The sequence below is a fragment of the Hyperolius riggenbachi genome, chromosome 4 (genome assembly GCF_040937935.1).
Source record: "Hyperolius riggenbachi isolate aHypRig1 chromosome 4, aHypRig1.pri, whole genome shotgun sequence".
NCBI lineage: Eukaryota > Metazoa > Chordata > Amphibia > Anura > Hyperoliidae > Hyperolius > Hyperolius riggenbachi.
In genome coordinates, this window is record NC_090649.1 from 333,512,257 (window position 1) to 333,532,127 (window position 19,871).

General features: G+C 42.5%; 1 protein-coding gene across 1 annotated transcript in view; it reads right to left on the reverse strand.

The window, feature by feature from the left end:
- NUP133 (nucleoporin 133) overlaps nt 1-19,871 on the reverse strand; it is a 175,379-nt gene that overhangs the window by 89,572 nt on the left and 65,936 nt on the right. The window lies entirely within an intron of this gene.

Consider the following 19,871-nt stretch of genomic DNA (forward strand, 5'->3'; position numbering starts at 1 on the left):
GAGCAGTCTGTGAACTAATGACCTCTCCTCTGGCAGAGGAAAAGTAAACAAGTAACTAACAGTTGAGATAATAAAAGTCAGAAAGCAGCCCTCTCCACGACTTTGAAAGTCGTAGAGCTTAATGGATTTTTTGTATAGAGATAACAACTGGAGTTTCTTAAATCTTTCTGTACTGGAAACAATTAGACTGATGTATCTGATCTTAATGTTTTATTTCTTAGCTGTACTACACATACAAATCATAATATCATAATTTTTTTTTCGCTTCAGTGTCTCTTTAACTATTCTGACTTTTGGATACTAAGCAAGCACTGTTATGTTTACATTATTATTCATTTGTGCATTATATTTATTCTTAAGTTATTGTTCCAAGCACATAACTTGTTGCACTTACTGAAGTTATGAAACTGAAAGCAGTTGAAGTTCATACCTTGTACACTAGGGGCCTGAATCACAAAGCGGTGCTAACAGTTAGCACGCTGGTGAAAAGCCTTTTATCACGCCTAAACTCAGTTTAGGCATGATAAGTTTAGGTGTGATAAGTTTAGGCGTGATAAGTTTAGGCGTGATAAGTTTAAGCACCAACTGGGTTAGCACCGCAGTGCACAGCTGATCAAAAGTTTTGCGCTAGCAAAGTCTGGTGCACTTCGCATAGAGTTTAATGGCGCTGCATTGCGTGCGGGACTTTGCGCGGGATCTAAACTTATCTAAACGGATCATGCCTAAACTTATCACGCCTAAACTGGCTTTTCACCAGCGTGGTGCAATGGTTATCATGCCTAAAGTCTCTAAATGGGTTAGCACCGCTTTGTGAATCGAGCCCTATATTTCAATGTTCTTAAGTTCAGGCATGTTCAGTTTTAAATATTCTGCCTTTTGGATCTTGAGCAAACACTTTTGTAATGTTTACATTGTTCATTTGTGCACTATATTGAATTGTTCTTAAAGAGACTCCGTAACAAAAATTGCATCCTGTTTTTTATCATCCTACAAGTTCCAAAAGCTATTCTAATGTGTTCTGGCTAACTGCAGCACTTTGTACTATCACAGTCTCTGTAATAAATCAATGTATCTTTCCCTTGTCAGACTTGTCAGCCTGTGTCTGGAAGGCTGCCAAGTTCTTCAGTGTTGTGGTTCTGCTATGCACTCCCCCCTCAGGGGGGAAAGAAACACACAAATGATCTCTTGAGATTCAAAAGGAAGGGTGTATACAGCCTGCTTGTGTATGGATGTATTTTCTATGTGTGGACATACTGTACCTCAACCTACTTCCTGTTTTGGTGGCCATTTTGTTTGTTTATAAACAAACTTTTAAAAACTGTTTTTAACCACTTTTAATGTGGCGGGGAGCGGCGAAATTGTGACAGAGGGTAATAGGAGATGTCCCTTAACGCACTGGTATGTTTACTTTTGTGCGATTTTAACAATACAGATTCTCTTTAAGTTATTGTGCCAAGCACGTAATTTTGATTTGTCTCAAGTTACAAAACTCAAAAGCATTCAAACTTTGTGTATTATATTTAATTGTACTTAAGTTATTGTTCCAAGAGTGTAATTTGTCTCTTGCTGAAGATATAAAACATGTAAAGTACAGAAAAGACAAAATGTGGAACTTTTATCATTATAGCATAATATACCGTGTGTGTGTATATGTGCGTGCGTGTGTTGGGGAGGAGGAGATAAGGGTTGGCACCATGGGGGCGCAACAGCTCTCTCGACTGGAGTGACAAAATGGCTAGAGGCACCCCTGGTAACAGAGAGAGATTCAGAAGTCTGTGTCCATTGTGGAGTACAACAAGCATATGGGAGCTGTTGATTTGGTACACCAAATGTTGGCTACATACCAAGTACAGAGACAGAGGAAGGCATGGTAGAGGGTGGCCATATACGTATTCCAGATGATCATGCATAATTGTTTTGTAATTTATAAAAAAATCCAGCAAGACAGGCTCATACCTCACTTACCAGTGAGAAGTGAGATCATCTCTAATTTATGAATCAGGCCATACAACTCAGAGCACAGACCAACAGGATTCGGAAGAGGTAATGTGACTTGGCTGCAAACATTTTCTCGCCCCACTGCCCCTAAATCCAAAGAAAGTGTAAAGTGTGCGCCAGACAGCAAATAAGGAGAGACTCGATATCAATGCCCAAAATGCCCGTCACGACCAGGACTGTGCCTTGGTGGGCGTTTTGAGACCTACCATTCACTGCAGAACTATAAGATTTTTTTATTTTATTACTTATATCCCTGCAAAAAAAAAGGCTGCAAAAAACAAGCCATGGATGCTCATAAGGAGCAGTAGAATAAATTTTGATGTGTCTTAAGGCCCATACACACATCGGATTTCCGCGAACGACGGGTTGTTTGAACGTCCCGTCGTTCACCCGCTAAATCGGGCGTGTGTACAGTCTATCGTTCGTTTGATAAGAGTGAGTTTGAGCGATCCGCCGGGGGGATCGCTCAAACTCACTCTTATCAAACAAACGATAGTCTGTACACACGCCCGATTTAGCGGGCGAACGACGGAACGACGGGACGTTCATACGACTCGTCGTTTGCGGAAATCCGACGTGTGTATGGGCCTTTATAGGTTGGACCCATGTTACATAATAAGAGCTAGGGACAAACTCAATGCATTATGAAAAATGTCATTTTCAATATTCTGATCAAACTTGGGAAAATTTCAGAAAAACTACACGAGTAGGCAGCTTACCCATTTTTGAATAGCCCTGGTTGTTAGCTTTCTACAATAGTGAGGTGTGTGGCCTTTTTCTGGTGTCCAGACTCTTCTGAGGCTATGAAAACAAAGTATGGCGCAAAAATTCTTGTGGGAAAAAATTGGCCTGTACAAAGCCACATGGACACTTTTTTGGCGTTAATGGAACGGTAGATGCCCAGATAGTTATTAGATGACATATATGGGGTATCCGGTTAACCGTGACAAGCTGTAGAATAGATTTTGAGTTTTTGGGGTTGAAGGTTGTGTCTTACGAGTTACTTTAAGTGACAAACTGAATCAAAAGCAATACATTTTTTATTTTCATATATTTAGTACCAACATAAAAAGCTTGTAAAAATAAAACAAAGTAACAGAAGCTAAAACATAACATTTTTTATAAAGCGCCAACATATTACGCAGCGCTGCACAATAGATAAATGGGTTAACATACGAGGTAGAACATAGGGAAACTCACAACAAAACAAGATCATGAAAATGGTTGCATAATCAAGCTGGAAAAACTAGGGAGGAGGGCCCTGCCAGAGGCTTACAATCTAAAAAATTGTCACCTTAGGGACTCCGGGATTTTTTTTTTAATATGTATGTCATGAGGGTTTATTACTATTATTTTTGCAAATGAGGGCTTGTAATTATGGCTAGGGTACAATGATAAAACAAGAATGACTAGAAAAAGAAAAAGTACACCTTTATTTCCAAATAATATATTAAACCCCTACATTGCATTAGGAACATAATTTAAATGTTGTGATGACCAGGACAACTGGGCAAAGAAAATGTGTGGGTTTTATCTGCGGTAGCATTGTTTATTCTAAACTACAGTGGTTGAAAATGGAGACCGTGTAGTTTTTCATTTTTTCCCCTTTAAAAATGCATAGAGAACAGCAACAATTACTAAAAAATATATATCACCCACAAAAAGCTTGTTTGAGGCAAAAAAATAAATAAAAAAAATAAAAAAATCCCACAAGCTATAGATCATTTTGTTGGGATAAGTAGAAGTAGTGATAAAAAGTTATTGGCGAATGAATGGGAGAAGCACTGATATGTGAAAATTCCTCTTATCCAAAAGGTGAAAACGACTTGCGGGCTGAAGTGGTTAAGGGGACTCCGAGCAGTGCAGAAACTATGGAAAGATGCATATCATTTTAAAGCTCTCTTTCTCCTCTTTCCAATGATATATAAACCGCCGCCCTACGGCTTTTAGTTTTCGCTATTTTCGCAATTGAAATTGCCGCGGCCGTGATTTCAATCGCGAAAATAGAGAAAACTCAAAGGCGTAGGGCGACGATTTAGGTGTTGCCAGAAAGAGGAGAAAGAGAGCTTTAAAATGATATCCATCTTTCCACAGGGCGACTTTTTCCTAAAGTCAGCAGCTCCATTCTGCTGAATGGAGCTGCTGACACTGGGGAAAGTGTCGTCCTGTGTAATACAAGTAACTATGGAAAGATGGATATCATTTTAAAGCTCTCTTTCTCCTCTTTCTGGCGACACCCAAATCGCCTCTTAGTTTTCTCTATTTTCGCGATTGAAATCGCGGCCGCGGCAATTTCAATCGCGAAAATAGTGAAAACTAAAAGGCGTAGGGCGGCGGTTTATATATCATTGGAAAGAGGAGAAAGAGAGCTTTAAAATGATATGCATCTTTCCATAGTTTCTGCACTGCTCGGAGTCCCTTTAAATGTCTTCACTGGATACAGTGAGAATACAAGAAAAATGCATATGATAAATATATTTAATATAATATAGAATTTTTCATTTGTATTCTCATGAGTACTCCGGCTGCACTGACTGAGTGACCCAAGCTTATGCTTTCAGATTTATTAAAAGCTCTCATACTGAGAAGGGTCTGCAGTTATGCAAATTACATGTTCTCTGACTAGATATGGACCCATCTTAGCATGCAACACATACCTCTTTGGCTTCAGTCTAGGCCTGTTGAAAATTACCCCACCCCTCGTCTGCAGCACAGACAGTATGGCATTTTAACCACTTAAGCCCTCGGTGGTTTTCACTTTATGCATCCGAGCAATGTTCACCTCCCATTCATTAGCCTATAACTTTATCACTACTTATCACAATTAACTGATCTATATCTTGTTTTTTTCTGCCACCAATTAGGCTTTCTTTGGGTGGTACATTTTGCTAAGAGCTACCTTAATGTAAATGCATTTTAACAGTAAGAAAAAAAAAGGAAAAAAAAAACTGAAAAATTCATTATTTCTCAGTTTTCGGCCATTATAGTTTTGAAATAATACATACCTCCATAATTAAACCCCACGTATTGTATTTGCCTATTTGTCCCGGTTATTTCATCGTTTAAATTATGTCCCTATCACAATGTATGGCGACAATATTTTATTTGGAAATAAAAGAGCATCTTTTCCGTTTTGCATCCATCACAAGCCTATAATAATAATAATAATAAAAAAAAAAATAGAAATATTTCATCTTTACATAGATATTTAAAAAGTTTAGACCCTCAGGAGTGTGTATGTATGTATGTATGTATGTATGTATGTATGTATGTATGTATGTATGTATGTATGTATGTATGTATGTATGTGTATATATATATATATATATATATATATATATATATATATATATATATATATATATTTTTTTTTTTTATTATTATTATTAAACATTTTATGTGGGTATTTTTGGGAGGTTGGGATGTAAATAGTATTTGTTTGGGGTAAATATATGTGCATTTTTATTTTTTTTTACATTTAGATGTAGTTTTACTTTTTGGCCACAAGATGAAGAGGAGTTTGTTTACATGTCGTCACTCTAAGCGTACAATGTACGCTTAGAGGGACATAGGAGTCAGAACAAGCGAAGCTTCCAAGAGAAGTGGTCGCTTTTTCTGCGGGGGAGAGGAATCAGTGATCGGGCACCATGGTCTGATTCATTGATTCCTGGGCTAACAAATCCACGGCCGGATCGGCCGTGGGAGCGCGTGCGCGATCGGCCGCGGGAGCTACATGTCCTCGACGTAGAACTACGTCAAGGAGGACAAAGTGGTTAATTATGCCAGATATACCACAGCTGGCAAAGCTTCTGCTTTCCAGAACTCCTGGTCCTAGGCTCAGATTCAGACTTCCCACCCCAAAATACAACAACATTTCTCATTCTCTCTTTACTAACAGAAACCAAAAGGTTGACTTCACCTTTAGTGATTAGGCATGACTAATGTGAGCTGTAAGGTTGTGTGGGTTATTTGCCATTGCGTGATATTTTTGAAAGTCAGTAAATAAGCAAGTTACAGCTGCTAAAGTTTATAATGAGGTTTTAATCACGGCTGGGTCACAAAGGTTCTGTTGTGACATTTTTCTGCTGTGTCTGCATTAGCAGGGGAGGACATTGTGACATGCAAGCTCTGCTGATGCAATTGTCTACAGTTTGGATAAAACATTTCAACCACTTTATCCACCACTACAGTATATCTACGTCCTCTGTGACTTCATCGAAGCCATGAGTCAGTAGATATAAGACTTGTAGCAGAAGCAGTGCTGTGCAGGACTGGGCTTGCTCCTGTACACATTTCTGGCACTATCTGATGCAGCACTAATTGGTGAATGGGAATATAGGTTTCCTGAGCTAATGAGATTGATTTTTACCATTAAAAATACTTTTATTTTCTCAATTCATAGTGAAAAATACACTCTAGTATTATTTCAGAATCAAATATCTTCGCCATAAATTGTGACAGGAACATAATGTAAGTTTTGTGATATGCGTAAGTGGTTTTTATCTACAGTAGCACTTTTTATTTTTAAACTGGAATTGGTAAAACTGAGGAATAATGTGTTTTTTCTATTTTTTTCCCATTAAAATTTATAGAAAACAAAATTGTTTGAGGGAAAAAATGACATACAATGAAAGCCTAGTTTGTCTTGAAGAAAACAATATATATTTCATTTCTGTGTCATAAGTAGGGATAAAGTTACTTCTGATTAAACTGTCAAAACTGCTCTGGTCCATAAGTGGGAAACAATGTCTGGGTGCAAAGTAGTTACAATAACAATTTATATCCATCATCAAAAAAGCCCCAGCATTGAAATATCTATCAGATATCATAAGATGCAAGTAATTAAATGACATACCATCTTTGTAAAAGTGGGGGAAAAATTATTTACTTAGAAATGTTTGTGGATAAAGTCTCACTAGAGCCTTTCCAAATAAGCAGCATAATCATCAATAATCCATCTAAACTAGGGTTGCCACAGTATACAGAGTATACCACGATCTTATTGTGCATGATAATCAAACCATGCAAAACCACATTTTACCAGTTTAAGAGGGGTGGGAGGAGGTACACAGTGGCAGGTGCACAACCAGCGGCGGAGGTAAACGAATACTCACATTGATGGGATCCAATCTCCACATGTACTACTTACTTCTTCCTGTTCTTGCGTTCCATCTCCCTGTAACAGCCCCCAGGGGGAAGGAAGAAGCGAGTAGTACACACATGATCAATCCCGGCAATGTATTTGTTTACCCTCCGCCGCTGCATCCCACCCCCGCGTCCCCCTCGCCCCACCTGGTTTTCTATACTGGCTACACCTATTCCTGGCTACCTATACTGCAGTCACGTATTACTGGCTACCTATATTGGGGGCGCCTACAGCTGGCTACCATACGGGGGCACCTATTCTTGGCCAGGGCTGTGGAGTCGGTACAAAAATCTTCTGACTCCTCCAAACTGGCTCTGACTGACTCCTCGACTCCGACTCCTTAGTCTAATACTTAACAGGGCTGTGGATTTTGTACCCAAATCATCCGTCTCCCGCCTCAGACTCCTCAGTTTATGAAATCAACGACTCCAACTCAGAGTGCCAAAAATTGCCGTGACTCAGACTCCTCGACTCCGACTCCACAGCCCTGTTCTTGGCTACATATACTAAGGCACCTATGCCTAGTTACCTACACTGCGGGCACCTAATCCTAACTATACTGGAGGCAACTATTCCTAGCCAACATACAGGGTCGGTGAAGGAGTAGAGCTCTGTAAAAAAGGCGTCAGATTTTTGTGTAGCCAGAATTACTTAGGCCGTAAATAGGAATTACTTCTTCAGCGGCGCTCAGTAAGTAAATTTGGGCGCTGTTTTACAACTTTGCATGCACTCAAATCTCCCAGTGGCTTAATCATATGTATGCAGAGGGAGTAAGGTGGGCACATTGTTTAATGTAAGGGGGAGGCCTGGTCCAAATAATTGTGTTATACCGCATACAGTCATAAAGGGGTCTTTGAGACGTTAATCATACCGTCAATATTCATACCGTTGCAACCCTAATCTAAACTATGAGCAGGAGCAAAGCAGTACAAAAACTTAGAAAAACCTTGTAGACAACAGGAATACAAATAAACATGTAGATGTGCGTGGTAAATTGCAGTTACTAAACATATAATAATCATATGCAGATAGCAGTTCTGATTATGGCTATTGGATGCAAACATTATCATTCCATGCACTGTAAACACATAATGATATACTGTAGGTTCCATGGGTACATAAATGCAAAGCAAACGTGTACAACATGTAAGGGCTCTTTCACAGTAGAAGCTGATACGAGCGTTTTGATGGATCGCTCCTAGTTTGCGTTTAGAAAGGTACCATTTAAAGCGGAATGAAACCCAGCATTTCTTCTTTGCTCTAATAGATTATTTACAGCATCTTATATGCAACCAGCATTTTTTTTTTACTAGAACAGCATTCAAAAGGGTTACACACAGGACTTAAAAGTTCAGTGCAGAGAAATCTGGAGGCATCCAAAGTTGTAGATAATGTTATCTTGTGTTTAATTGTATCTAGTGAGGAATGTAAATAAACACTTCTACACTGCCGGGTCCCCTGAACAGAGTCAGACAATTTAGAAAGCAGTTATAAATAAAATGCAAAGTCAGCTTTCAGAGCAAAAAAGTGTACTTTGGGAACATATAATTTCTAAATGAATACTAATACTTATGCACAAAAGCAAACATTACGATACAACGCATCTGGGAGCTTCGTAACCTCCAACTGCCGCGTTTCCCGTCGGGTAAATTAGAACTACCGCCACTAATCAGCGTCCCACCGCAACTTCCTGACATCATGCCGCAGAACCCTAAAGGTAGCCATACACATTGATTGATTCTGCCAGAAATGTATTGCCCCAATATGTCAATTGATTGAATTTTGATCAATTTAGTTTCAATACTTTTTATTTCTTTTGCAAAATTCAAAAGACATAAATAGTGCAATACAGTATAATCAGTATAATAAACTGATATAGTAAACTACCTCTTCAGGTCCCAGCCAAACTCCATTATAAGTCTAAGGGAGCAACACCTGGTATAGTAAACTCTGACATAAAACGTCTGTTAAAGTAAACCTGTTTTTGGCCCCTATGTGATGCGGAATCTGGATATAGTAAATAGTGGGTGGTGCATGCATCATACGTCAGTGTGAAACCCATGGTCGGCTGCTCTTTTCAGGCTGGTTACGAGTGAGTTGATGCTTGATTACATTTGTAAGACAGGAATGACACCAGTATCCAGGGCTACTTTAAAGGAGTCATCAGGCTAAAAATAAAAATCAGCTTTATTCACCTGGGGCTTACTCCAGCCCCTTGCACCAGACTGTCCCACACTTACCGCTCTGCTCTCCGTCACAGTGCCGGGCTGCCCGAACGGTGCAGAGGACGACCTCAAGGTCGTCCTTACTGAGCCTGAGTGAAGCGCCGCTGTCAATCATGGCCACGTTGTCCGCTGCGCACGCACAGTAGTTCTGCGCCTGCGCCGCAAACAACGTGGCCATGAATGACAGCGGCGCTTCACGCAGTCGCGGTAAGGACGATCTCGAGGTCGTCCTCTGCACTGTGCGGGAAGCCTGGCACGGTGGCGGAGAGCAGAGCGGTCAGCGTGGGACAGTCTGCTGCAAGGGGCTGGAGAAAGCCCCAGGTGAGTAAAGCTGATTTTTATTTTTAGCCTTATGACTCCTTTAAGCCTAAAAAAACCCCAACAGTTTAACTTACCCGGGGCTGCTTGCAGCCTCCTGCAGTCATCCTGTGCCTGTGCCATCCTTTTGCAACCCTCCAGCAAGCAGCGGCGACCCCCTGAGGGCTGGCCGGTTGTGGCCAGTCAGAGGCTACTGTGCATTCCTCTCGCACACTGACTCAGACTGAGAAACAGGTACTTAGACGAGGCCTGGGTTTCGTTCCAACCCATACTGGCAATAAATTGGAACTTGATTGTGATTTATATAACTTTTTTAGGACCTTACGTCTTAAATCTTTTTTCTCAGGCAGAACATCCAATACAGTGTCTACTACCTCCTCTGTTACCCTCTTTCCACCTGAAGTGAATTTAACAATGTGCCGTGCCAAAAGTAAGTGGCTACCTCCTAATACCTCTCATGCAGTAGAAACATTCATTGCCATGGTACGGCGTGATGTCCACTTGATCAGCGGTATTGATAATCAGGTCCATTCGAATTTGACACCCGCAGAGAGACAGGCTTTGCGGTCTCTCTGTGAGGATACAAGCATAATAGTGAAGCCCGCTGACAAGGGGGGCGCCACGGTTATCATGGATCATGTGAAATATAGATGCGAGGTATTACGTCAATTACAGGATACTAATATCTATGCTAAACTTCCAGGTAACCCAACACTTACCATCAAACACGAGATTGACGACCTTGTGATGAGTGCCTTTGAGGTGGGCACCATTACTAAACAACTCCATGACTTCCTTTTGACTCCATTTCCTCTGACACCCCTCTTTTATGTCCTCCCTAAGATCCACAAATCCTTAATGGATCCTCCTGGAAGACCTATAGTGGCTGGTTCTGGTTCTGTCTTTCAATCACTTGCGGTTCTTTTGGATCAGGTTTTACGCCCTATGGTTTCTAGCATGCATTCTTTTCTCTTAGACACTACTGATTTTCTTTCTAAGATTTCTGGTTTTGGTTCTTTTCACTCTCCAGTATTCTTGTGCACTATGGATGTGGTCAGTCTTTACACTTCTATCCCGCACTCTGAAGGCATTGATGTAATTGGGGAGGTGTTCTCGAAAATGCAACTGGTTCCACATCTGGCCACCTTTCTTTTGAAGTTACTCAACATGGTCCTCACTAAAAATTACTTTTGTTTCGAGGACGTTTATTACCAGCAACAACGGGGAACAACGATGGGGAGCAATGTGGCCCCCAGTTATGCTAATCTCTTTATGGACTGGTTTGAGTGCACATTTGTGTATGGGTACCCTTTGTACCTTGGTCATGCCATGTGCTGGCTAAGGTACATAGATGACATATTTTTCATCTGGTCAGGCTCAGAGCAATCACTCCTGTCATTTAAGGAGGATCTAGATTGTGCTTTTTCCACAATCTCTTTCACCCTGGAGTACAGTGTCGATTCAGTACACTTTCTTGATGTCCTGATCCGTATGGAAAATAGTGAACTACTTACTTCACCCTATCGCAAACCTACTGATCGGAACACTTACCTGGCAGCTAAAAGCTACCATCCACAATGCCTCAAGAGGGCCCTACCTTATGGTCAGTTCTTGAGGCTGAGGAGGATCTCCTCAGATGATGTATCCTTCTATAGGGAAGCTAGGACCATGTATGAGAACTTCCGTGCTAGGGGCTATGACTCTACTATTCTTGACAGTGCACTGGAGAGGGCTCCACAGAGGGATAGAGCTTCCCTTTTACGGTTTATCCCTAGACGAGAACAGTCACGCCTTCCCATGATATTAACTTATTCTCCACTCTCCTTGCAGGCACAACGAATCGTGAGGAAACACTGGCACATTTTGGGCAGTGATCCATCTCTTCCAACAGTTTTTCGGGAACCGCCAATCTGTGCATTCAGACGATCAAAAAAACCTACGAGATTCCCTGGTGCATGCGCGTAGTAAGGCACCAACCTCTACAGTAAGAGGTAATTGGCTTTCTAATTTACCCAGTCCCACAGGCATGTTCCCATGTGGGCATTGTGCCCAGTGTGGATTTCTCCAAAGGGGCGCATCATTTCCTCACCCACGATCAGGCAAACGCATTGCACTAAATTGTTTTGCGAGCTGTTCATCGAAAAACGTGGTATATTGCCTTATATGCCCTTGTGGCCAACTATATATTGGCCAAACCTCACGAGATGTGCGTACACGAATTAATGAACACCGCAGCAATATTCGCTGCGGTGCAGCGGACTCTCCTGTTGCCAGACATTTTATGGAGGCAGGACACAATGTGTCTCAATTGGGCTTTAGGGTAGTTGAGGTGGTGACTCCGACATTTAGGGGTGGAGATATTGAACAGAAATTGCTACAAAGAGAATTATATTGGATGTATCGATTAAACACAATCTCACCACAAGGGATGAATGAGGAAGCAGATCTGGCACCATTTCTTAAATAAAGTTGGAGTTTGGAGTGTAAAGTGATGGTACTTTGATCTTTAGCTTAGTGTATAGTTAACATCCTTAGTTTATTTCATCAGGTGAGGGATTCCTGATTCCTTCATTTTAATAATGTATGTTAATGTATACTTACTTGTTTGTTTTCAGATTGTGCCTGCGCAGGCCTGGACACTGCCAAATTACGCACCAGCTCCATCTACTGGATACCTTTACTGTTGCATTTATTATTTATGTAGTTCTAGCATTTCCCGGCCGGAGGGCAACGCACTGAGCATGTGCGGCGGCCATCTTGCGTGTGTTGCTCACACGACTGGATGGCAAGCCGCACTGAGCTGTGCCAACCGGAAGTGACGTCATGACGCCACGGCGCACGCCGCGAGTCGTCATGCGCGTCATAGGGCTGGCCCCAGTGTCCAGGCTGGGCGTACTAGCGTTTAGGTTTTGTATATATTGGCTGCACAGGACATCATTCGGCCACAGCACTCCGTGGGAATCCACCAAACCTAACCCTCTGACGAAGGATTAAATCCGAAACGGCGCTGTCAGGGTAATGGACTCTTCTTGACGCTCTGATACACTTTTTATGGCATCCCTTGCTTCCACTATGCTCAAGTTTGCTCTATTGAGATCCACAAGGTTTATGCTACAGTGACTGTTTTGGCTAATACCATAGCTTGCTTTTTCTGATGGTCCACTCTGCACTGTGATGTTATAGTCCCTGTTGGACTTGCTGTTATCCATGAACATTGGCGTGTTATTGTACAAGCTACTATGGTAAACCATATACACAGAGTGTCTCTTTTTGGATGTTAAGTGCCTCAGTCTGTATTGTATTGTGCTCATTGTATTGTATTCTATGTGAATTTGTTATATATTTGATACTATATTTAATACATATTGTTGCATTAATTTTGGTGTGCAGGTTAATTCATTGATTTTATTAGTCTACAGGACCATGAGTCCTATTTACTGTACCTAGCACCCAGATCTCATGCTTTTTGCTAATATTGGGTGTGCATACCTCATTTTTACAAATTACTGTGCATGCGCGGCCATGAGCTGCACACCTTCTGATCGTGCCCCCATTGGCAGGAGCGTACTGTGAATGCGCAGTAGCCATTTTCCCATACTGCCCATGTGCAGTGACAAGGAGGCATGAGGCTGGCCAGCTTTCAAGGGGTCTCTACTGCTGACACAGGATGATTGCGGGGGGGGGGGCTTCAAGAAACCCCACGTACGTTTTTTTTTTTTTTTTTACAAAAAAAAAAAAATTAACAACTTTAGATTTCCTTTAATGAACATAAAAAGGGTAAACATACAGAAAGTAATACAACACCACCAACATGGGTCAAAATCTCCACCCAAATCAGTTACAACATTCAAGTAATGGTGTGATATAATATCCTTTTTACTAGTTCCCAAGGAGGACCAGTAATGATATATTTGATAGAACTGAAAGATTTGGTGAGGTCTGAAAGCTAGTGCACACTACAAGAGCCTTTCTAAGCACTTTGTGATTTTAAAGGCTCTTGCCTATGTGTGTTTACACTGGTGCGATGCAATTTTTTTAAAATCCTCCATAGCATTGCATTAGCAAGAGCTTTTAAAATCTTTAGCGCTTAAAAAGCTCTTGTAGTGTGAATCAGCCCTAAGGCCGTGTTGGCTAATCAAGGAGGAAATTGGGATCAGCTTGATGTCCTGCAAGAAGTTGGCAGATTAGCCAGGTCAGATATTCCTTGTTAAGCCTAGACTAAAGTCGGAGTGGTGCATAATTAAAGTGTTTTTGGAGGGTTAGGCCTGAAAATTCATGAGTATGGGAAAAAGCTAGCTGATCTGGAAACATTTTTAATGGATGACGACACTATCAAATCAATGAGCAGGGAGAAAGAATGGATGATTCTAAGGCAGGCATGGGCAAACTCGGCCCTCCAGCTGTTGAGGAACTACAAGTCCCACAATGCATCGCAGGAGGCTGACAGCCACAATCATGACTCAAAGGCAAATGCATTGTGGGATTTGTAGTTGCGTAACAGCTGTAGGGCCAAGTTTGCCCATGCCTGTTCTAAGGTGACCCATAGGGGAGATTGAGATCTAGCTTGTGTAGCGGAGGGGATGTGGGCCAACTGCACTGCAATATGAATTATTTTATATGGGGACTGCAGGAACCCCAAATACCTGGGAGGCTGCAGTGTTTTGATGGAAAATTGTGCATTTTACTCTGGGACAAATGTACATTTTATATGTGTAAGTATATGTAAATGTAGATACTCGGCCCTCCCCCCGGCCCGAGTATCTACATCCCTGCTTTACCTTGCAAGGACGTGGATACTCCCCCCTTGCTGCCGCGCGCTCCCAATCGCCCCCACACGTTTCCGCACTTGTTAACGCTGCCGCTCGCTAGACAGAAGATCAGGGAGTGGGAAAACAGTTCCCATTCATTGATCTAAGTCCCCGTGTGAATGACCGCGGCAGTCAATTAGCCGGCACCATCATTCACAAAAAAACGATACTTACATGTTCACACATTGTTTCCTGTTTCACATACTAATAGTAAACAACAGAAAGGAATGAACAAGGACATCTTGTGGCCAAATAGTAAAATTACACCTACATACAATTTTTTTAAATTAAATCTCTCGCTCCCACGCTCTCCCACAGTACTTTTTTTTTTTGTATTGAAAAAATAAAAATAAAAAATTAACATTAAAAAAAAAAAAAAAATAGTTACCTTAGGAACTAAACTTTTTTTTATATGCATGTCAAGAGTGTATATTACGGTTATTTCTTAAAATGATGGGCTTGTAAATAATCACGCAAAATAATCATGATCTTCGCATGGAGGAAAAACGTTTTAGCCATTAATTTAGGAAAAGGTTCTTTACAGTAAGAGTGATTAAGATGTGGATTGCCACAGGAAGTCGTTATGGCAAGCTCTATACCTGCATTTAAAGGGGGCTTAGATGCTTTCCTTGCGTTTGAAAGACATCCATGGCTACAATTACTAGGTAATACCTAATTATGTTGATCCAGGGATTTTATCTGATTGCCATCTGGAGTCGGGAAGGAATTTTTCCCTTTTGGGGCTAATTGGACCATGCCTTGTAAGGGTTTTTTCGCCTTCCTCTGGATCAACAGGGATATGTGAGGGAGCAGACTGGAGTTGTACTTTGTACTGGTTAAACTCTATGGACGTATGTCTTTTTTTAACCAAAATAACTATGTAAATCTGAAAAAAATGCACATTTCCAAATAAGATATTGGCGCCATACATTGTACTAGGGAAATATTTTTAACGTTGCAATAGCCGGGACAAATGGGCAAATAAAATGTGTGTGTTTTAATTACGGTAGCATGTATTATTTTAACCACTTAAGGACTGCAGTCTTAAAACCCCTTAAAGTGAACCTCCAGACTAAAAATCTACTCAGCAGAACTGAAAAGGCTTAGTGTTTCTTTAACAGTTTCACAGCATCAGAACTTTGTTTTTATTATAGAAGCCTCATTTTTAGCTGCATTTTTAGCGAAGCTCCGCCCCATCAAAGAAAACTGCCCGGGCTTTTTCCCCCTGATGCTGTGCAAAGCATGATGGGATTTCCTATGTTGTTATTCACGTTGCCTAGCAACTGGGAGGGGTGATCAGGACACAGGACAGTTGGAACTGTGTCTCATGCTCCTTGTCACCTTCTTTCAACCAAAAAGATGGCTGCCCTTATGAAATCACAAACCTTTGCCTGTTCTTTTAAACCAGGGTGGGTAAGAGATTATATTACCCATTTTAATTAACATAACTAATGTAACTTAATGATAGTATGTTTGTTTAGGCTGAAGTTCCTCTTTAAGGACCAGACACTTTGTTTCCATTCAGACCACTGCAGCTTTAAAGGGAAGGTTCAGGGACTATCTAAAAAAAATAAAAATCCATTTCCACTTACCTGGGGCTTCCTCCAGCCCGTGGCAGGCATGAGGGGTGCCCTCGGCGCCGCTCCGCAGGCTCCCAGTGGCCGACCCGACCTGGCCAGGCCGGCGGCCAGGTCGGGCCTCTTCTGCGCTCCATGGTGCGTTCCACGCCGGCGCGCTGACGTCATCAGACGTCCTCCGGGTTGTACTGCGCAGGCTCAGAACTACTGAGCCTGCGCAGTACAGCCCGGAGGACGTCCGATGACGTCAGCGCGCCGGCGTGGAACGCACCATGGAGCGCAGAAGAGGCCCGACCTGGCCGCCGGCCTGGCCAGGTCGGGTCGGCCACCGGGAGCCTGCGGAGCGGCGCCGAGGGCACCTCCTGCCTGCCATGGGCTGGAGGAAGCCCCAGGTAAGTGGAAATGGATTTTTATTTTTTTTAGATAGTCCCTGAACCTTCCCTTTAATGGTTTATTGCTCGGTCATACAACCTACTAGACAAAGACAAACAACATTTATATTGCGCTTTTCTCCTGGTGGATGAATTTTACCGCCTTTTCTTGTCACTAATACAGATTTCTTTTGGTGCTATTTTATTGCTGCTGTGATTTTTAGTTTTTATTATATTCATCAAAAAAAAAAACATGAATTTTGCCAAAAAAAAAGGATTTTTTTTTTTTACTTTCTGTGCTGACATTTTTCAAATAAAGTACAATTTCTGTATACATTTTTATCCAAATTTATTGTGCTACATGTCTTTGATAAAAAAAAAAAATCCAATAAGTGTATATTTATCGGTTTGGGTAAAAGTTATAACATTTAAAAACTATGGTGCAAAAAGTGAATTTTCCCATTTTGAAGCATCTCTGACTTTTCTGAGCACCTGTCAAGTTTCATGAGGTGTTAGAATTCCAGGGTAGTTTAAATACCCCCCAAATGACCCAATTTTCAAAAGAAGACATCCCAAAGTATTTACTAAGAGGCATGGTGAGTTCATAGAAGATTTTATTTTTTGTCACAAGTTAGCGGAAAATTAAACTTTGTGACAAAAAAAAAGAAAAAAAAAAAGTTTCCATTTCTGCTAACTTGTGACAAAAAAAAAAAAAATGAAATCTGCCACGGACTCACCATGCCCCTCTCTGAAAACTTTGGGGTGTCTACTTTCCAAAATGGGGTCATTTGTGGGGTGTGTTTACTGTCCTGGCATTTTGGCGGATGCTAAATTGTACGCACCCCTGTAAAGCATAAAGGTGCTCATAAGACTTTGGGTCCCTTAGCGCACCTAGGCTGCAAAAAAGTGTCACACATGTGGTATTGCCGTACTCAGGAGAAATACTATAATGTGTTTTGGGGTGTATTTTTTAAACATACCCATGCTGGGTGGGATAAATATCTCTGTAAATGAATTTTTGATTTTTTTTTTTTTTTTAACACACAATTGTCCATTTACATAGCTATTTCTCCCACCCAGCATGGGTATGTGTAAAAATACACCCCAAAACACATTATACTACTTCCCCTGAGTACGGCGATACCACATGTGACACTTTTTTGCAGCCTAGGTGCGCTAAGGGGCCCAAAATCCTAAGAGTACCTTTAGGATTTCACAGGTCATTTTGAGGCATTTGGTTTCCAGACTACTCCTCACGGTTTAGGGCCCCTAAAATGCCAGGACAGTTTAAGAACCCCACAAGTGACCCCATTTTAGAAAGAAGACACCCCAAGATATTCCATTAGGAGTATGGTGAGTTCATAGAAGATTTTATTTTTTGTCACAAGTTAGCGGAAATTGATATTTATTGTTTTTTTTCCACAAAGTGTCATTTTCCACTAACTTGTGACAAAAAATTAAATCTTCTATGAACTCATCATACTACTATCGGAATACCTTGGGGTGTCTTCTTTCTAAAATGGGGTCACTTGTGGGGTTCCTATACTGCCCTGGCATTTTAGGGGCCCAAAACCGCGAGGAGTAGTCTGGAAACCAAATGCCTCAAAATGACTGTTCAGGGGTATAAGCAAAGGTGGTCTATGAGGGGCTGAATTTTGTGGAACCGGTCATAAGCAGGGTGGACTCTTAGATGACAGGTTGTATTGGCACTAAAGTGCAGAAAGCGCAGGATGTTCTCAAATTGTGACCTGGACATGGCAGCAGAGAACATGGGCATGTGATGTATTGGGTGCGTAGACCAAAAAGACGGCAATACATTCTTTTTGACTAGACCCATGTTAAGGAGAAGGCCCCAAAAATGTTACGTTCGGAAACTTGGAGTGGTTTCCACCAAAAAGGCTGGGCATGGTAGCTTCTTGGATTGGCGGTTGTGTATTGTGTGGCATAACGGTTGGTCTCAGCCACAATTAAGTCGTAGAGACCAGCAGTCATCAGAAAAAAAAATTCTGTCACTGCAGTGGGGCGGGTGAGGGTTTGACCAGGTGATCAAAAGCCCACAGGGGGCCGATTAGGGCCTGATCTGATGGATAGGAGTGCTAGGGGGTGAAAGGTGGTGACAGGAGGTGATTGATGGGTGTCTCAGGGGGTGATTAGAGGGGAGAATAGATGCAATCAATGCACTGGGGAGGTGATCGGAAGGGGGATCTGAGGGTTTGGCCGAGTGATCAGGAGCCCACACGGGGCAAAGTAGGGCCTGATCTGATGGATAGGAGTGCTAGGTGGTGACAGGAGGCGATTGATGGGTGTCTCAGGATGCGATTAGAGGGGGGAATAGATGCAAGCAATGCACTGGGGGGGTGCGATCGGGGGGTGGGGGGAAGGGCGGTCTGAGGGCGATGTTAGGGTGTGGGCGGGTAATTGGGTACCCGCAAGGGGCAGATTATGGTCTGATCTGATGGGTAGCAGTGACAGGTGGTGACGGGGGTGATTGATGGGTGATCAGTGGGCGATTAGAGGGGAGAATAGATGTAAATAATGTACTGGGGAGGTGATCGGGGGGGGGGGGGGGGGGGGGCTGAGGGTGATCTGAGGGTGTGGGAGGGTGATTGGCTGCCCGCAAGGGGCAGATGAGGGTCTGATCTGATGGGTATGATGGGTAGCAATGACAGGTGGTGATTGATGGGTAAGTGATGGGTGATCAGTGAGTGATTTGAGGGGAGAACAGATATAAATAATGCACTGGGGAGGTGATAAGGGGGGGAGGGGGGTCTAAGGGCGAGAGTGTGGGCGGGTGTTTGGGTGCCCGCAAGGGGCAGATTAGGGTCTGATCTGATGGGTAGCAATGACAGGGGGTGACGGGGTGATTGATATGTGATCAGGGTGTGATTAGAGGGGAGAATAGATGCAAGCAATGCACTGGCGAGGTGATCGGGGGGGTCTGAAGGCGATCTGAGGGTGTGGGCATGTGATTGGGTGCCCGCAAGGGGCAGATTAGGGTCTCATCTGATGGGTAGCAGTGACAGGTGGTGATTGATGGGTGATCAGTGGGTGATTACAGGGGAGAATAGATGTATACAATACACGGGGGGGGGGGGACTGGGGAGGATCTGAGGGTGTGGGTGGGTGATCAGGAGCCCCCAGGGGGCAGTTTAGGACCTGATCTAAAATATAGCGTTGACAGATAGTGACAGGGGGTGATTGATGGGTGATTAGGGGGTGAGTGGGTGCAAACAGTGGTCTGAGGGGGTGATCGGGGGGGGGGGGGGGTGTCAGAATATGTGTGTGTGTGTGTCTACATGGGCTGCCACTTCCCCTGGTGGTCCCTCGATCACTGGCACCACCAGGGGAGGTGGTAGCCTGTATAATACGCTTTGCATACATTAAAAAGCGTATTATACGCTTCCTGTGTGGCAGATCGGGGGTTAACA